Raw genomic sequence first — 20,474 nt, forward strand, 5'->3', positions numbered from 1 at the left:
AAATAATACATTTCCCCCAAATACGTGGGAAGTGCAGGAATTGCACGTTTTTCGCTTTTGGTCACCTGTACTGCGTCACGTGATTTGGCTGATCACGTGGTTCTCTTCAAACCTGCTGTACCATGATCCGGTGCAGCCACATCATTGCAGCCACATCACCACATCATCCGGTGCAGAGGATATGAAGAGTTTGTCCGTCTCTTCTTGGTTAAGGTTTCGCTAGTTTATGGTTTTGGGAGAGAACAAGACGAGACTTTGTGGAATTTCGAACTTTTAAACAAACTCGGTCTCCCTGCATTCAGTACTTTTGACACCGTTTGGCAGAATCTTCACCTGGGAATGAAAGGTCCCCTTCTGCACACCTGAGTTACACATTTCCTCCTCGCGAAGTGTCTGTTGTAACTCTTGGGGTGGCATCTTCCACAAACGGAGACGGGGTTTAAAAAGGGGAGGGGGGGTTACACTTGCCAAAAGCACGTGGACGATGCCATTGGCGTGTCGCCATCGACCCATACCTGGATGTCTCCAGCCGTAATCTTTTGTGACATGTAAAAGTATAATTTTGTTGCAGAAATATCAGGGTGTTTAAATTATTTTTATATACCAAGTTGAGGCTCGTGTAAAAACTTATACACATGTAAAAGCTAAAAGATTTTGGTTGTTTTAACAGAAGGGGGCTGCTGGCGGACCTTAAGTGACATGCGGAAAAATGGGGGGGACACATCTCAGACAGAGCAGGGTGCCCAAAGCCGGAGAGGAGACGGTAGAAGACAGAAAGACCATTGACCTGCCTGTGGTGAGAGAGTGAGAGACCCAAATACTCAGCCTCATCGCGGGAGATACCAATGATCCGAAATGCCTTGGTTTCTACAGCGTGAAGCCGCGAAAGGTGAGAGGCAGGAGCACCAGCCCAGAGGGGAGAGCAGCACTCCATCAGGCTGCAGACGAAAGCTTTGTCAGTGGTCAGTAGCTCAGGTGGACCGAGGAAGGATTTTGTACGACGGAGGATTCCCAGTCGGCAACTGGCTTTGGAGGCCAGGTTGGAAATGTGGCTTTCCCAGGAAAGATCATGGAAGATAGTGAGACCCAGAAGCTTGAAAGAAAGGACTTCTTCCAGAGGAGTGTTGAGAAAGTCGATGGTGGGCGGGGGTTCCAGACGGTCCTTTCGGAGAGATATGGTGAGGGTGTAGAATTTTCAGCATGTGGCTGTTGGTTGCATCATTTTCCTTGAATAAAGGGGGATACAGATCCTGTGGACCTCCCACAAGGTGGTACCCCCATGAGGATCCTTGAAGCACCCCCTCCCCACCACGGGCCCTACACCACCCTCTGGACATGCCACGGTTGCAGATAAAGTTGTGATTGAACGTGCTCAAAAGTGAAGGCACCACATTCCTTGCCAGCGGTCAATGGGGGAGGGGGGGTGACATCTCGATCACTGAGTAGTCTTCATCTGGATATGTGCAGGGATCGTACAACCGGTGTTTGTACACACCAAAGGGCGGTGGGGAGGGGTCACATGACTGCAATGGTTACATATGGTGAGACGTAACGCGTGAATGGCAAGTTGAAGGTGATGAAAAACGGGCTGGAAGGAATTGAAAGCGGGTCTACCCGTTGAAATAACACCAGGTGGGTTGACTCAGCCTGTCATCCTTCCGAGGTTGGCAAAATGAGCACCAGGTGACTGGTAACAGGGGCACTGCATCAGCGGCACAACCGCACTTCCAGAAAAATGATGCAACCAGCAGGCACAGGCTGCATACGAAACACCAACATAAACGATATCTCAAGCCACCAATATTACCATTCCAAATTCAAACGGTAATAAACATTCATGAAATGGTATGCTGCCCCCAAGCCGATGAAAAAGGATGGGATCCTGCACCGTACTCAAACCTGGAACTCTGTCTTTGTCACAAGATGGTATCATCATGTATCCCATTTAATTATTTTTAATTAAGGTTTAAATTCGGTAATTTGTAGACACCTTGTAAAAATGAAAATAATCCGAATCGAATCAAATCCAATCCTGCCATTTAAAAATACTCGAAAGTTCTGATAAATATCCACAAGAAGTGGAAGAGCGAATTGGAAATCACAGATCGATTGATTCGTGGTGACGGCAATATGGTCGCCGTGATCAGAAGTGACGTGGTAGTGCGTGGGGGAATCCTCGAGGACGTCGACGTGGCCTTCAGTGAGACAAAGCTCGTGACGTCACACAATCCTTTGTGACATGTAAAAGTCTTGCCAGAAAAAAAAAGCTCGTGACGTCACACAGCCAAGACACGAGATTCTCGATACCTTGAATTTCGACTACAGTTCGCTACAGGTGTTTGACCACCCTAAAACGGGTCTGCGGGTTTTCACAAACAAAACGGGTCAAACCCATAAAATCTGGGTCACTTGCTATGTATGCCAACGTCGTTGCCATCATCACATTGTGTGTGACACTGAGTATGATCAGGTGTGTAAGGGTTGAGTTGTGAGCATATCCTAATAATATATGGAATCAAGTTTTTGGATTATGTAACAAAGACCTGTCTGGGTGAAGTTTGGTTTATATCCGTAGTGGAGCGTCATTCTGCGACAACACAGAATGGACCAGAACATAGGAGAACAAGAATAACATAGTGGAAAGGGAAGAAACACACCAACAGCAGGGCAGAGAGACAATGGGCGATGAAGGGGAGGGGTACAGGGGGTGAACAAGTTCGATACAAACTCAAAGAGCTGGAGGAGGAAGGGAAAACTAAAGATGAAGGGCTAGCTATAGCTATGGTATGCAGCATGTGCCTGCTGGTTGCATTGTTTTCTGGGGGTGTGGCTGTGCCGCTGATGCAGTGCCCCGTTTCCAGTGCACTGGTATTTATTTTGCCAGGCTGATGACAGGCTGAGTCAACCCCACCAAGTGTTAATTCAACGGTTAAACACAGGGGATCAAACTCAAGACCCTAAAATCTTAAGCCAGCCACCTTAACCGTTAAGCCAACACCAGGTTTATGAGGAAGGGAAAACCATGGATGAAACGAATAAAAAGCATAATGAGTGTGGATAGGGGTGACGTGCGGTAGTGGGAAACAGCCATCTTGAAGCCCTGGAGGGAAGGATGGGATTGAACAGACTGAGGAAGTTGGTTCCACAGCCCACAGGTGAGAGGAAAAAGGAACAATGGAGTGATGAGTTGAGGTGAGCAGGTTCATTAGAAGTGGGTTACTGGCAGAACATGTGCACCCTGCAGAAACCTGGGGAGGGGCAAATGAAAGGGCAGAGGGTGCAGCACGAGCGAAGAGGTGGTCGAACACGGAGAAACCACTGCGAGAAACCAACAAACCACATGTCCACAACACCTCGAGTTAAAATGTTATGAATCTTATGATATGCCAAGCCATGTTTCTGTGCTTGTTATCGGGCTCGCTTTGTTTATAAAGATATGTCTGCAAAAACCGACCTTTCCCAGCCTCAAGAAAATGCCTCTTTGTGTGATTCAGATGATTGTGATGGATTGCTTGACTCTCTGCCCTCCAGCAAAACACTTTCTTCACCGCCTGTCATCGTTTGGAGTGAAAAGGATTCAATAAGCAACGTCATAACCAGTAGGCATATGTTGGAACTGACCTTGTGCACAACCACAAACCTTTGGTCCAAAGCAATCCTGATGTTATCACTCATAACGTTGTGCCCTTTGGTATTGATAAAAATAATAATCAGGAAAGTTCGATTGGCTGCCTGCCGAGATCAAACACACCTATTCGAGGCGAGCATGGGAAGCTTGTTGGTTCGAGTATTAATAAGAGGTTCACAGGTAGCGTGGCCATTTGTCCAGTTTTATAGAGGGCAGTTCGGTTTTCTGCTTCTTTGTCGTTTTTGATACGAAACCGGACGCTTTTTTGTCCTCTATTTTCCTCTTGAGCCACCTAAACTTTCGACCGATATAATTTAACTTTTGATTGTTGGTTTTCATTGGAAAACACATTTCTCTCCAATTACCTCCGCCACCGAAGGTGAAGGAGGTTATGTTTTCACCCCTTTCTGTCTGTTTGTTACTTGCAAAATCGAAATTTTTTCAAGTATATTGGTCAATCGATTTTGTTATTCTGTCTGTCTGTCTGTCTGTCTGTCTGTCTGTCTGTCTGTCTGTCTGTCTGTCTGTCTGTCTGTCTGTTTGTTTGTTTGTCACTTACAGGTCACAATTTTAAACAGATCTTCACGAAGCTTCACCGTATGGTAGAGTTTGCCATAAGGAAGAAGCCTATTGTTTTTGAGGTCAAATGGTCAACATAGGTCAAAGGTCAACAACTTGGGTGGTATTTCTAAAATCCTCAATTTTCATCCGATTGACTTGAAATTCGAAGATGATTTATATTTAATGTCACTGAATTCAACTCGCCAATTATTTTTGAGGTAGACATCGAATAAAAGGTCAACAGAGGCCAAAGGTTAACAACTATTTTGACTTTAAATTTGAAGAGGATTTTAATTTCAGGTCACTGAATTCAACCACCAATTATTTTTGAGGTTAACAAAGGCTGGATTTCTAAAATTGTCAATTTTTATCTGATTGACTTTAAATTTGAAGAGGATATATATTTCATGTCAATGAATTCAACCATGCAATTATTTTTGAGGTCAGCTTAGACCAAAAAGTCAGCAGAGATCCAAGGTCAACAACTAAGGTAGTATTTCTAAAATCCTCAATTTTCATCCAATTGACTTGAAATTTGAAGAGGATACACATTTCAGTTTACTGAAATCAATGAGCCAATTATTTTTGAGATAAACATTGACCAAAAGGTGACCATAGGCCAAAGGCTAACAACTTAGGTGGTATTTCTAAAATCCCAATTTTCATCCGACTGACTTGAGTTTTGAACAAGATTTTTATATCAGCTCACTGAATTCAACCACCAATTATTTTTGAGGTCAACATAGGCCAAAATTCTAAAATTGTCAATTTTCATTTGATTGACTTGAAATTTGAAGAAGATTTGCATATTTGGTCATTGGATTCAACCACCAATTATTTATGACGTCTAATTTGTTTTATGGATTTCGCAAGTATAGTGATCTGCGCAACTTCTTCTTTGTTTGTTTGTCTGTTTGTGTACAAGATATCTCAAAAAGTTGTGGACGGATCCGGATTAAATTTTGTGGACAGTTTGGGTGTGTGACAAGGAAGAATTGTTTCGATTTTGGTAAAGATCTGGATCCGACTACTAGAATTTATAAAGTAATTCTTCACCATTGAGAGATATGGCTAAAAAGGATATATAGCATGATATCTCAAAAAGTTCTGGACTTTTAAAAATGATATATAGCACGATATCATTCATTCAGTCATTCAAACTCCACGGTTTCACTGTCAGCCATAAACTTTTTTTGGCAAACCACATTTCAATGTTGCCTCCAAAGCCAGCCGCCGACTGGGCATCCTCCATCATGTAAAGTCCTTCCTTGACACATGTGAACTCCTATCCACCAACAACACCTTTCATCCGCAGCTCACCTGCCTCACATTTTGCTCAGCTTGACCAAGATCTTCAAGATTATTGGAATCTTCCATAATGAAGCTCAGTCTATGGGCCTATAATGTCACCATCACAAACAGGTCAGTGGTCTCTATCTTCCACTGCTTCCTTTCTGGTCTTGCACCCTCTGCTCTTTCCATGCTTACCCCTGCACCCCCCCCCCACCCCCAGGTTTCTTCAGGGGTCACACAGTCTACCATCAACTCGCTTCTGGTGAAACTAACTCATTCCAGGATCACTGCTCACCTACACTCATTTGTTCCTCTTTTCCCCACCTGTGGAACCAACTTCCACATTCTCTTCCATCTCATTATTCTCTCCAGGTCTTCAAGACCTGGAGAGAACCACCATCTCAGATTGTCTCTAATCCAAAACCATGATCTTTTTTACCCTCTTAACCACCCTCACCACCACCCCTCCCAACCCTAATCCCTCCTTCCAAATTTCCAGTTTTCCTTCCTTGGAGTTTCCTTCTGTATCCATATTGTCCACCCCATGCATTCACTCCTGCCTCCATTCCTCTCCACACTCATTGTTTGTCTAAGTCTCCCTCTATCTTGGCCTTCAATGTAGTCCAGCGGATAACCGTCATATTTTAGAGGAATTGTTCAAATCGTGATAGAAGCAATAAAATTGGTGTATAAGTACTTTATGATATGTCGTTTCAAATAAAAGCAAGACCCGCCTGGCATAGTGTAAGTGAGAGGATATAATTGCTTTTTGAAATGCATGACGGATATCTTTGCAAATGAACAAAACCAGAAGAGTATTTAATAAATTGTAAAGTTGAAAGATGTTTCAACAATCAAATTATATAATCGAGTTCATAATAGGTAGCACATAATTTGATAATCTTATAGTAAGCAGAACCTGCATACATTGAGACAACACCTGGTTTGGAAGGGTATATAGCATACATAGTTATATCTAGCACATCGAGGAAATGGGAAATGCATTATTGGAGGACAGTATGGATGTACTGATTTTGGACAACAAAGATACACTACATGGCCAAAAGTATGTGGACATCTGCTCATCCAACATCTCATTCCAAAATAATGGCCATTAATATGGAGTTGGATCCCCCTTTGCTGCCATAACAGCCTCCACTCTTCTGGGAAGGCTTTCCAGTCGATGTTGGAACATTACTGCAGGGATTTGCTTCCATTCAGCCACAAGAGCATTCGTGAGGTTGGGAAATGATGTTGGGCGATTAGGTCTGGCTCACAGTTGGCGTTCCAATTCATCCCAAAGATGTTTGATGGGGTTGAGGTCAGGGCTCTGTGAAGTTCTTCCACACCGATCTCAACAAACCATTTCTGTGTGGACCTCGCTTTTTGCTCCGGGGCATTGTCATGCTGTAACAGGAAAGGGCCTTCCCCAAACTGTTGCCACAAAGTTAGAAGCACAGATTCATCTGGAATGTCATTGTATGCTGTAGTGTTAATATTTCCCTTCACTGGAACTAAGGGGACTAGACCGAACCATGAAAAACAGCCCTAGACCATTATTCCTCCTCCACCAAACTTTACAGTTGGCACTAAGCATTCCAGCAGGTGGCGTTCTCCTGGCATCTGCCAAACCCAGATTAGTCCGTTGGACTGCCATATGGTGAAGCGTGATTAATCACTCCAGAGAACGTGTTTTCATTTCTTCAGAGTCCAATGGTGGTGAGCTTTACACCACTCCAGCTGACGCTTGGCATTGCACATGGTGATCTTAGGCTTGTGTGCGGCTGCTCGGATATGTAATGGAAACCCATTTCATGAAGCTCTCGACCAACAGTGTTTGTGCTGACGCTGCTTCCAGAGTCAGTTTGGAACTTGGTAGTGGTGTTGCAACCGACAGACGATTTCTCCCTACTACACGCTTCAGCACCCAGCGGTTCCGTTATTTGAGCTTGTGTTGCCTACCACTTCGTGTCTGAGCTGTTGTTGGTCCGAGACGTTTCCACTTCACAATTACAGCACTTGCACTTGACCGGGGCAGCTCTAGCAGGGCAGAAATTTGATGAACTGACTTGTTGGAAAGGTGGCATCCAATGACCTTGCCAAGTTGAAATTCACTGAGCTTTTCAGTGCAGCCCATTCTACTGCTAATGTTTGTGTGGAGTTTGCATGGCTGTGTGCTCAATTTTATACCCCTGACAGCAATGGGTGTGGCTGAAGTATCCAAATCCACAAATTAGAAGGGGTGTCAGAATACTTGTGGACATGTAGTGTATCATGCCAGACATTGTCATGGAATCTGTCAATAATTCCCACCGGATAGGAAAGTCACAGTATGATGAATACGTGCAGCATATTTTGAAGGACTGTTCTAAACCAATTACAGACACAACACACAGAAACAACCTTCTTCAATTTTGGACCCCATCTCAAAAACTTGGGTCCAAAGTCCAACAGCAAATCTTATCTTTTAAGAATGACTGCAGCCTGTTTTCACACTTATTGGTGTAGTGTCCTTGATCTTGGACATTTATTATGATTTATTCTCTGTCCCAGTTGAGCTGACCTCTTCTTAGATATTCCAATGAGCCTTCTTTGTCTATCCCCACTCGGTCCAATTATTTTTTGTATTTTCCTGCTCTTTTGTCGTTCTCCCAGTTGTTGGTGTATATTTGTTGATATTTCTTTTTATAAATCTATTTTGTCATTTTTGCAATTGTTGGGGCTGTATTTGTTGCCGTTTCATTTTCCTGTGCAGCATCTTCCATTTGCACCTATTTTTGGAAATGCCTTGCAAGGTGAGTTAGGGATACATTTTCAGGTTTGTTGGGTTCATGTTTGTTTACAATTTGGCAATTTTTTCTGCGCATATGTTTGTGACATATTTGGTTTGTGACTCTTCTACTGTGCCTGGTATTGGCTTAATAGTTAGGGTGGTGGGCTTAGGATCCTAAGGTTCTGAGTTAAAATCCTGCTTGGCTGTTGACTTAATACCAGGTGGGGTTGACTCAGCATGTCATCCTTCCGCGGTCAACAAAATGAGTACCAGCTTGCTGGCATGAGTGAGCCATTCAAGTGGCCTGCGTTGGAGTGGCGACCTGTCAAGGATTGTGCCTAATAGCCGAGGAGTCTGCTTTGGCAGCACTGATACTCTGTACAGAGTATGGTCCCTATGGATATATCATGTCAGTCCAAAGAAGGGAACTTGAGGGAATTATTTAAGCATGAGAATCAAGCATGTCCACCGTTTTTATTTTCAGGAAGAAAACTTCGTATCGGTCACAAATCAGCTCTCCTCCAGTGTCTAGAGAAGGACACACCAGACAAATCAGCTCTCCTCCAGTGTCGAGAGGAGGACAGACCAGACAAATCAGCTCTCCTCCAGTGTCTAGAGAAGGACAGACCAGACAAATCAGCTCTCCTCCAGTGTCTAGAGAAGGACAGACCAGACAAATCAGCTCTCCTCCAGTGTCTAGAGAAGGACAGACCAGACAAATCAGCTCTCCTCCGGTGTCTAGAGAAGGACAGACCAGACAAATCAGCTCTCCTCCGGTGTCTAGAGAAGGACAGACCAGACAAATCAGCTCTCCTCCAGTGTCTAGAGAAGGACAGACCAGACAAATCAGCTCTCCTCCAGTGTCTAGAGAAGGACAGACCAGACAAATCAGCTCTCCTCCGGTGTCTAGAGAAGGACAGACCAGACAAATCAGCTCTCCTCCGGTGTCTAGAGAAGGACAGACCAGACAAATCAGCTCTCCTCCAGTGTCTAGAGAAGGACAGACCAGACAAATCAGCTCTCCTCCGGTGTCTATAGAAGGACAGACCAGACAAATCAGCTCTCCTCCGGTGTCTAGAGAAGGACAGACCAGACAAATCAGCTCTCCTCCAGTGTCTAGAGAAGGACAGACCAGACAAATCAGCTCCCCTCCAGTGTCTAGAGAAGGACAGACCAGACAAATCAGCTCTCCTCCAGTGTCTAGAGAAGGACAGACCAGTCAAATCAGCTCTCCTCCAGTGTCTAGAGGACAGATCAGACAAATCAGCTCTCCTCCAGTGTCTAGAGAAGGACAGACCAGACAAATCAGCTCTCCTCCAGTGTCTAGAGAAGGACAGACCTGACAAATCAGCTCTCCTCCAGTATCTAGAGAAGGATACACCAGTTCAGCCACCTGAAGTGTATGCCAAGATAATGGATGGAGTGGTAAATAGTCAACATGCTGCCTCCTGGAAAGTGCAAAACATTTGAGGATTATGCCAGAAATGTTTTCATCACTTATATTGTGTCACAATCACCAATTTCTTAAACGTCTCTATCTTGTATGAGACAGATATTCACCCAACCGTCAAAAGCAAAGTATGAAAGAAATGTGTGGACATGGTATGCGTCGACGAGTTGTTGGCCATAGAATGCTTCCTGGAAATTGGCAGAGCTTCTGACGAAGGGATGAAAACAAAGTGGAACTCTTTTTGTTGTTGGCAAAGAATGTGAAAGCCTTGGTTCTTGAAGGCAAAAACTTGTAAATACATTTAATGAAGACGTCATCAGTGCCACTGTTTTTGACAAGGATGGACTTTCACCATGCAATCATGAAGAGGGTGATACACGAATCTTGATTCACATTCAGTTTGGAAAGGACACAGCCGAGTGATGATAAGAACTGTTGATTCAGATATTGTCATTCTTTGTGTCTCCAACATGACTAAACTCAATCTTCAAGAACTATAGATTGCGTTTGGAGTGGGGAAGCATTTATAGTAAATACCTGTACATGTCATTGCCAGCAACTTGAGCTCCAACATTTGCACTGCATTGTCATTCTTCCAGGCCTTCACTGGGTGTGACACCGTCAGCCTTCTGTGGACGAGGCAAGAAATCAACATATGACACATGGAAGGCATTTTCAGCTGTAACACCAGTGTTCTGTAATCTATCAACAAATCCACAGGCAGTCTCAGACAAGGATCTGGAAGAAATTTAACGATTTCTTGTACTTCTGTATGTAGAAAGCCACACGTGTTCATCAAGCCGAGTCAATGAAGCATGTCAAACACTTATTGCACAAAGCTTCAGGTCCATCGGAAACATACTGTTGCAGGCCGGGTATCGGCTGCGAGCACGACCGCTACGTGGAGCGAACACCCGGAATTTATAGGTCGTCACCCCAGATAACTCCGGAGCCAAGGGGTCCCTTATCAGACCGAAGATCGCCAATAGGTCGACCGTGTGTGATAGGGTCGATTGCCTATTTCAATTTACCTAAATACCCACGTCAACCAAACTACCGGGGAAATTCTCCCTCGGTGGAGCTCGAGCAGAATGAGCCAGTAGCATGCTCGAACCGTGCGTGACTCGAGCGGACGGTCACCGAGCTTCCGTCGGTCCAAATGTCCCTTTACAGCGGCAACAGCCTTTATAATTCACTATCTATCCACATTTACTTATCGAAATAACTGAGCTATAGGACCTGTATGTTGTGTGCTCATGGCTTCCAGATTCGTAACAATACCTCCGAACCAGGCTGCACATTGTGAACACGTCAAGAGAACTACCTTCCTCGGAGGCTACATCTCGGGACAAGCCTTGTTGCCCAGTTCAGTCCTGCCAAACCTGGCTGATTGGGGAAGGAATTGGAAAGATGACAGATGGACACCAGTGTGGACCACCCTACCTGAGACATCAATGTCCTGTCATGAACTGATTCACTGTGGTTTTCACAAAGCCTGCATGGGTTTGTGCAAATTGTATAAGGTGAGCCTTCATTGTACAGGTCTGTTATGTGCTGGGAACTGACATCATCAGGAGCAAATTGATGATGTCATGAAAGTGTTTTGACATTATTTTTGTGTTGTTCAGAAGTAAATAAATAGGGAGCCAAATAATGAATATCAATCAATAGGTTATGAAAAATGTTTAGTCCGTGTTCATTCGCACCATGCATTGTTTTATCCCGTGTGGTGAAAACAAACTGCATATTTGAATCAGAAATTTACCTGTTGTTAGACTCGTCAGAGGTGAGGGTATTGTATTTGGGTCGGTTTGTCTGTTTGTTTGTTTGTTTGTCTGCACAGAACTTTGTGTTTTTTTCGCAACCTCTTGTCAGATTGAGATGAAATTTCCACCATTGGAGTGACTACTCATGTCGAATGTTTTAATGGAAATTAAGACGTCATAGGTCACGTGGTGTGGCAGCCATATTGGAAAACGGAAAAACTTTGAACCTCTATTTCTGAAACCACACCAAGGAAAAAATTGAAACTTGGCACATGGCAAGTACTGCTCAAGGGGAATATGTATGATTATTATGATGTCATAGATGCCTTCATTATGACGTCATAGTTGCATATGTAGAACATTATATCCGATCAGTATGAAAATTTTTGAAGGTCATCTCAGGATAAATTAGTCCACAGAAAATAAATTGAAGACATCATCATTTACGTGATTCGGCAGCCATATTGTTTTTTTTTTTTTTAAACCTTCAAAAATCTTCTCTGAAATGGCTGAACAGATTGAGGCAAAACTTAACAGCTATGACCGCCTATCCATGAGAAACAACACGGTCACAAAGATGACATCACAAGTCACATAGTTTGACAACCATATTGGAAACTTCTCTGAAACTACACATACGATTTCAATGAAACTAGCCTACAACCTTTATCACCCATGATGTACTAAAGTTTGTTCATGACATTAGAAAATCGTGGTCTAAAGGAAGGGGTTTAATGGGTGTAAGGGGTGTAAAGGGTGTTTAACCCCCCCCCCAAAAAAAATGTTTTTGCTTTCTACTCCGAAACTACACACACAATCTCCGAAACTTGACCACAACCTTCATCACCCATGATGTACCAAAGATTGTTCCCACCATTAAAAAAAAATCGGGGTCCAAAGTGGTCTACCGGGGGGGCTGCCCCCCCCCAAATATGCATTTCCTTTCTTCTCAGAAACTACACACACAATCTCCGAAACTTGACCACAACCTTCATCACCCATGATGTACCAAAGATTGTTCCCACCATTAAAAAAAAATCGGGGTCCAAGGTGGTCTACCGGGGGGGGCTGCCCCCCCCCAAATATGCATTTCCTTTCTTCTCAGAAACTACACACACAATTCCGATAAAACTTGACCACCACCTTCATCACCCGTGATGTACAAAAGTTTGTTCATGACATTGAAAAAAATTGGGGTCGAAGGGGTTCGACGGGGGGTGGGGTGGGGGGGTTGCCCCCCAATATATGTATTTGCTTTCTTCTCTGAAACCACAAACACAATTTCGACGAAACTTGACCATAATCTTTATCACCCGTGATGTATCAAAGTTTGTTCACAGCATTAAATAAAGTCCATCGGTATTTAATTTCTTCTCAATTGCATATTTTGTGGCTCATCCATGCCTACCACTGGTTCCATGGTTATCTTATCCAGCCGCTACCAGGTAAGCGCCCAGGGGTATTGCCTCTATGTTTTATAATTATTATTCGTCCCTTTTTTGCTGTAATATTTTCTGTAACTTCGTTTTTTTTCTCAGCAGCCACTTGTCCGATTGACACAAAATTTTCATGATAGGAGCAACCCCCCATGGAGAATATTTTAATGATATTTGTGACATTTTAGGTCCCGTGGTATGGCAGCCATCTTGGATCAAACACAATAAATAAATAAATTATATCAAGGGAAAATGCACACAAATGATTGACGAACCAGACTGAATAAAATTTGATAAATATGATGTCATAGATCACATGGTCTGGCAGCCATGTTGGATTTACCCATCCATCTATCCATTGGGACCATACTCTGTGCAGAGCGTTGGTGCTGCTTCAGCAGTCTCCTTGGCTATTGGGGCACAATCCTGGATGGGTCGCCACTCCGACACAGTATACCAGCAAGCTGGCACTCATTTTGCTGACCTCGGAAGGATGACAGGCAGTCAACCCCTCCTGGTATTAACTCAGCAGCCAAGTGGGATTTGCAACTCAGGATCCTTGGATCCTAAGCCCACCACCAAACCATTAAGCCAACACCAGACATGATTTACCCAAAATCATTTTTAAAAAAACATCTTCTCTCAAACCGCCCAACCAATCAATGCAAAAATTCACAAATATCATCCACAAGGCATGGTGATTAAAGTTTGATCAATAAAACATCATTGGCCACATGGTGTGACAGCCATTTTGGATTGAAAGAAAATATGAATTAATGTTCTCTCTGGGACCACTTATCCTGTCGAGGTGAAACTTTCCAAGTATCATCTAACACCATTGTTGCATATAGTGTTGAAATGGTGATGTCATGGGTCATGAGGTTTGGCAGCCATATTGGGTAGAAAAACAAAACCTATCCAATCAACACGAAACTTCCTACACGTGATCCTCTACATAATCGTACAGAGAGTGTAAATTTTTGAGGTCATACATCACGTGATTTGGCAGCCATATTAATTTGAAAACGGATCCTTTAAAATGCTTCTTCTCCGAAACCACTTAACAGATTGATGTGAAACATATCACATTACATGGAGCAAGCATAGTGGATCATAACTGCAAAGTGTCATATCGATTACTACAGCAGTTTCCATGATATAATTTTGTAATATTTTCCTTGAAACCAATGTAGCTGCCAAACCACATCACTGATACACTACATGGACAAAAGTATGTGGACACTCCTTCTAATTAGTGGATTCAGCTATTTAAGCCATACCTATTGCTGACAGGTGTATAAAATCAAGCACACAGCCATGCAATCACCACAAACAAACACTGGCAGAAGAATGGGCCGTACTGAAGAGCTCTGTGACTTTAAACGTGGCACCGTCATAGGATGCCACCTTTCCAACAAGTCAGTTCATCAAATTTCTGCCTTGCAAGAGCTGCCTTGGTCAACTGTAAGTGCTGTTCCTGTGAAGTGGAAACATCTAGGAGTAACACCAGCTCAGCCACGAAGTGTTGGCCACACAAGCACGCAGAATGGGGCTGCCAAGTGCTGAAGCACGTAGTGTGGAAAAATCGTCTGTCGTCGGTTGCAACACCACTACCAAGTTCCAAACTGACTATGGAAGCAACGTCAGCGCAAGCACTGTTCATCGAGAGCTTCATTAAATGGGTTTCCATGGCCGAGCATCCGCACACAAGCCTAAGATCACCATGTGCAATGCCAAGCGTCGCCTGGAGTGGTGTAAAGCTCACCACCATTGGACTCTGGAGCAGTGGAAACGCTTTCTCTGGAGTGATGAATCATGCTTCACCATCTGGCAGTCCAATAGACGAATCTGGGTTTGGTGGATGCCAAGAGAACGCCACCTGCATGAATGCATAGTGCCAACTGTAAAGTTGGGTGGAGGAGGAATAATGGTCTCGGGCTGTTTTTCATGATTTGCGATTGGCCCCTTAGTTCCATTTAAGGGAAATCTTAATGCTGCAGCATACAATGACATTCCAGAAGATTATGTACTTCCAACTTTGTGGCAACAGTTTGGGGAAGACCCTTTCCTCTTTCAGCATGACAATGCCTCCATGCACAAAGCGAGGGTCATAGAGAAATAGTTTGTTGAGATCGGTGTGGAAGAACTTGACTGGCCTGAACGGAACCCTGACCTCAACCCCATCGAACACCTTTGGGATGAATTGGAATGCCGATTGTGAGCCAGACCTAATTGCTCAACATCAGTGCCCAACGTTACTCGTGCTCTTGTGGCTGAATGGAAGCCAATCCCCGCAGTAATGGTCCACAATCTCATGGAAAGTCTTCCCAGAAGAGTGGAGGCTGTTATAGGAGCAAAGGGGGGGGGGGTCCAACTCCATATTAATGCACATGATTTTGGAATTAGATGTTTGATAAGCAGGTGTCCACATACTTTTGGCCATGTAGTGTACAATAATTTATTAGAACCATATATGCAGCAAGGGTATTAGATTACAACTGCAGAGTCTCACTTCGACAGGTTCATCGGTTTCAGATAAATAAATTTTTAATATTTCCCTTTCAACCAATGTGGCTGCCACACCACATACATTGATGATGTCATCATTATCAAAATATATGCATCAAGGGTGGTGGATCATATTCGTACAGTATCGCATGGATAGGTTAAGCGGTTTCAGAAATAATTTTTTTTGAAGATTAGTTGAAGATTTGAACATCGTCGATTGCATGATCTCGCAGCCACATTAGATATATTAAAAAAAAACCTTATCTGATGAATGAAAAATTTCAAACGTGATCAACTACCCATTCTGAATTTGATTTGATAAAGAACTCATCGTGGGTCAGGTGTCCAATCGAAGCGGGCTTGTCGCGAAGCGGGGCGACTTGGTTCCCTGTCATAACTGCTCTCAGTTATGAAGCGCACCTGTAGTTATTCTTTATTATTATTATTTATTATTATTATTTTTTTTTGTTAATTACTACACTAGAAAAATTGCCATCTCTCTCAGTCCAACAGGTGATGACAGTATTTTTCTATTCCTTGTCGTTACACAAGTACAGGTGAACGAAACCCACTAGAGGGAACTGCAGAGCCATCTCGGAAGGATGATCGAGAAGAATCTGAAATTTTATACTGGGGAAGTGCAGATCCGAGAAAAATCGGGGAAATGTATAAAAGCCCTTGTGGACCATCGTTGTGTCGTGCCTCATCCTCATATTATTCGCTTTCCCATAATTTTACACATCTTTGAAGCACATTGGTGACATCCCAATCCTATTATTACTTGTTATGAACAGTCATCTCCTGTAGACCCATCAGTACCATCATCACATTTCATTTTGTCTAATATGTTACATATTATATTATATTATATTATATATATATATATATATATATATATATATATGTCTAAAAAATATATTTTTTTATATTATACGGCTGGCAGGGTGACCTACAAGTATGCACACTCGCCTCCTCAGCTGTGTCGCCTGGGTTCGAATTTCGGCACAGCGAACACTGTCATCCTGGTGTTCACAGGCAGGGCGATTCATTAATATTTGTGCTGTCCCTCAGATAGACATTAAACTGGCATCCTGTATGCCAGCATAAGTTGGTGGAGGTTAAAGATCCCACGGTGTTCATCGCGAAGAGTACGTGAGCTATCACCGACATCCGGAAAGATTATTAATTCCTGCCCAAACCCTAACTATTCCTGGGCAATGGCAAACCACCCAGAATAACCCGAGTCAAGAAACTGGCAACACTGACGTTCTGCACCAGATTATGTCTGCACCACCAGATAACAGCCTCCACTCTTCTGAGAAGGCTTTCCACGAGATGGTGGACCATTACTGCGTGATCAAAGATGTGTCGACACTACATCAGTGTGTGTGCGTCTATACACACACACACACACACACACACACACACACACACACACACACACACACACACACACACACACACACACACACACACACACACACACACATACGTGGTACATTTACATTTGCACTGTACAGCCTGGGTTTGATTCCCGACCTGACTATAAAATGTCAGATTGGTGCTTCTCCGGCAGGGCGTTGAATCTCAAAGTGCACCGTCCCTCGGATGGACATTAAGCCGGCGTTAAAGATTAGTTGATGGACGTAAAGGATCCAACGGTGTTCTTCCCAAAGACTCTGTGAGTTATCTCTTGTGCCCTAAACAATTTACAAATTGCTGCCCAAATCACCTTCAGTCGAAAGGCAGGATGACTAATCCTGATCGTGAAAGACTTGGGCAAAAACCTTTCTCATCCAAACCCACTAGAAGGTGGGAATAATTGGTGCTGTTAAGTATTACTGGTGGTAGACCTCTTTGATTGATTGTATTTTCCTGACCTAGGGACACTCTATACCCTTCAAGCAATAAAAATCAAGTTTGAACAGCTGCCCTGTTTCTATTTTTGCTTTCTTCTTTTTCTCTCCTTCCTATTTCCAGGTTCCCCAACATTCCTCAAGTCAATGAAGTGACCGCACAACAGCAAAAGGGGAACATATGCACTCCGAGAGAGAATTGCTTTTTAAAAACAACACTCAAAAACCAAACTTTACACCTAAACCCATCTTCACTCACCATCATCATACCGGCGTGCTCCATGCTGGGTGTTTAATCTTCCTGATTGAGGGAATCGGTTAAACAACTTCGGGTTTATTCCATAACCTTTTCTCAGAGCCTCCGCTAGGTATGTGGGTGGTCATACGTGCAAAACCTCACGTTGGGGGCCCTTTCTATCGGAGGGCCAATAATATAGTGGCATCTTCAGGTGAAGAATCGATTCATGCCTCGCCCCCAAAGGGGGTCAGCGAAATGTTAGAATGAGCAGCTCTCTCATCTGTCTCTGTGGGTATCCGTCTTTCCACACCATTATGGGTTCATGTCCGTGATGTTTGGACCGATTGTTATCAAACTTGGTAGGAGACTAGCATGGGTCAACCAAAGTGTGGTATGTGGCCAACAATGACCTAAGTCAAATGTCAAGGTCAAGGTCATCAAAGTGTGAGAAATAGCGCTTCTAACTAAAACTCTGGGATGAATCATCAGAGAAAGAAGTGGGTTTTTTGCATTCGATTCTATGAATTAATGCTCATCAAAAGTATCCTTTATATTATTCTTTCTCTGTGATGTCACGTTTTCCCAGAAAATGTTGTCAAAAGTGACATTTTCACATTGAATGCAATGAGTTCAGAAAAAGACATTTACCTGCGTGACTAATTAAATCTGACTTAGAAATTGACTGTCAGGTCCCACTGGGATACCACATGAAAAACTTGACCCTAAAAACACACACAATGACCGAAAATATGAACATTTGAAAATCTTTATATCTCAGAAACTGACCTGGAGATCACCAACAAACTGGGCACAGGTGTAGTATGCACTGAACAGACAAAAATAACTAATTCCTGTGATTAGCGGTCAAATGCAATAACTCAAAAACAGAACAAAGTCAATGTCACATCATTCTGTAAAGTGCTCAAAAAGATAATTATTTTGAAATATTATATGGTGTAATTCGTCAATATAACAAAAAAAAAAAACCATAAAACAAAATACAAACACTCGCGGGGTAAACAAATATAGACACCGTTCTCATGTGACACCCAATACAGACGAAACTGCCGGTGAGAAAGGGGGGATACGTGAATTATCTCTTGTGGATTGTGCCCTAAACAAATTACAAATTGCTGCCCAAATCACCTTCAGTCGAAAGGCTGAATCAGCTAACAAAACACTCCGTATGGATCGAAAAATAAAATCACTAGCATCGTACCCGCCCAACTGGCGTTCTTGCTCCAAGCATGCAACACGTTCATCTGATGCTCATCTTTATTTGGGCGGTGTATAGGCAAGTGACAGCTCTGTATAGGAAAACCGGGAAAGATAAAAACACTGCCACCCATTAATTGGGTTCATGCTGATTCCATGTAGCAAGTCTGGTTGTAATTGGGCTAGAACTGTAGGAGGAGTAGCTGAACAAGCAAACAAACCCACAAACACACAAACCCCAAAACAAACAAATCCACAAACAAACACACAAACCCACCAACAAACAAATAAACAAACCCACAAACAAACACACAAACAAACACACAAACAAACACACAAGCACCGGTCCGTGAATGATAGGATAATTACATTGAGAAATTTATGAAACCTCCCACCACCTTAGAATGGATAAAACAACAACAACAACAACCTCCATGACAAAAAAAAATTCTGTGCTATAAAAGGTTCGTTTTTTTGTGTGTTTCACTGTACTTTTTATCATTGAGATTTACAGATAGTGTAGATGTGCAAGATGTTTGTGAAGTGCAACATGACGCCTTTTGATTAAACCCAATGAAGCGATTGGCAGCCGGGAGGAATGCATTGCTTGTGATATTGTAAACACCGATGTTGCATAACTGGATTTTCAAGATGCTTTGAATGTCTTGCAAGCTGATGTGGAAGACCCCTCTTTGTGGGTGGCTCCCTGCGGCTGCGGGCACCTATCGGAGGCCCTGCGTTTTCTGAACTCTCTTCGCTCCAGGTCATCTATATATCCATCCCACACCTGTGAAGTCTCCCATTTTGACATGGCTTTGAGGGTACCCCCACCCTGTCTCCCCACATTATTCTGGTCAGAAACTAATCTCTCGATGGCACTCAGATCGTTTTAAAACCAATCTCCCGAATGCATCTCGTTTTGAAGCCAAAGCTGTAACGTGAAGTCTTGTTCACAGCAGGACATCAGGTAAATTGGTTTGTCACCTGTCATCCACTTGGCATCACTTGTTGTATGAACAGTAAATTCTGTGGGTCTGACCCAATCTGAAGCTTTAACCAACCCAGATTTCTGCAACTGGTACACCCTCCCTCCTGGACCTCATGGTTATCAAAATTTTTCACTCTTTTGTATGCTCCCTCTTAATCTCTTCATTCACCTCCACCTCATGTTTCCTGTTCCTCCTCTGCCCATTTCGGCTCCTTTGACCGCTTTTTGTCAAAACTCATATTGATCTGGGTATTGTTAGAGAGCAACATCAACACCAGAAAAGATGGCTGTTTTCACCAGCCAACTGGCAGAGACTTCAATCCGCCCTCTCACAAAATGATTGGACCACCATATCCACAGCACCTGATATTGATTCCACCTGGGAATACTTCCACAAGAATCTACTCTTTCTTATGCACTGGTTTATCCCATCCCATCTTTGGCCATCCTATCAATCCACCTTGGCATTGGTACACCAAATTATGTGGTGAGGCAGTTGCAATCAAGCAGCTATAATCCTCAACATGGAAGATTAACCCGACTGTGAGCCACATTACGTCACTCTGTAAGGCTCACAATAAGTGTAAGTCTGTCTATAGACAAGCCAGAATACAACATCTTCCTAATATCAAGGACAAATTATCCAACAAGTCTCCTGGTGGTGCATTGCCGAGTCCCACTGTGGTGTAAGCTCCCTCTCAATCCCTTCATTCACTTCAAGCGGTCTCACCTCAGACTCCACTTGAGACAAGGCAGAATGTC

The 20,474-nt window shown here is 43.3% G+C and overlaps 1 long non-coding RNA gene across 1 annotated transcript in view; it reads right to left on the reverse strand.

Moving 5' to 3' along the window:
- LOC147030312 (uncharacterized) overlaps positions 1–20,474 on the reverse strand; it is a 421,339-nt gene that overhangs the window by 266,485 nt on the left and 134,380 nt on the right. Inside the window, exon 6 of the long non-coding RNA XR_015056307.1 lies at positions 10,243–10,334. This is a non-coding gene — a long non-coding RNA (uncharacterized LOC147030312). The remainder of the gene's footprint in view (positions 1–10,242; positions 10,335–20,474) is intronic.

This window comes from Eptatretus burgeri, chromosome 3 (genome assembly GCF_056783735.1).
Source record: "Eptatretus burgeri isolate ZD-2024b chromosome 3, Ebu_testis_v1, whole genome shotgun sequence".
NCBI classification, from domain to species: Eukaryota; Metazoa; Chordata; class Myxini; order Myxiniformes; family Myxinidae; genus Eptatretus; species Eptatretus burgeri.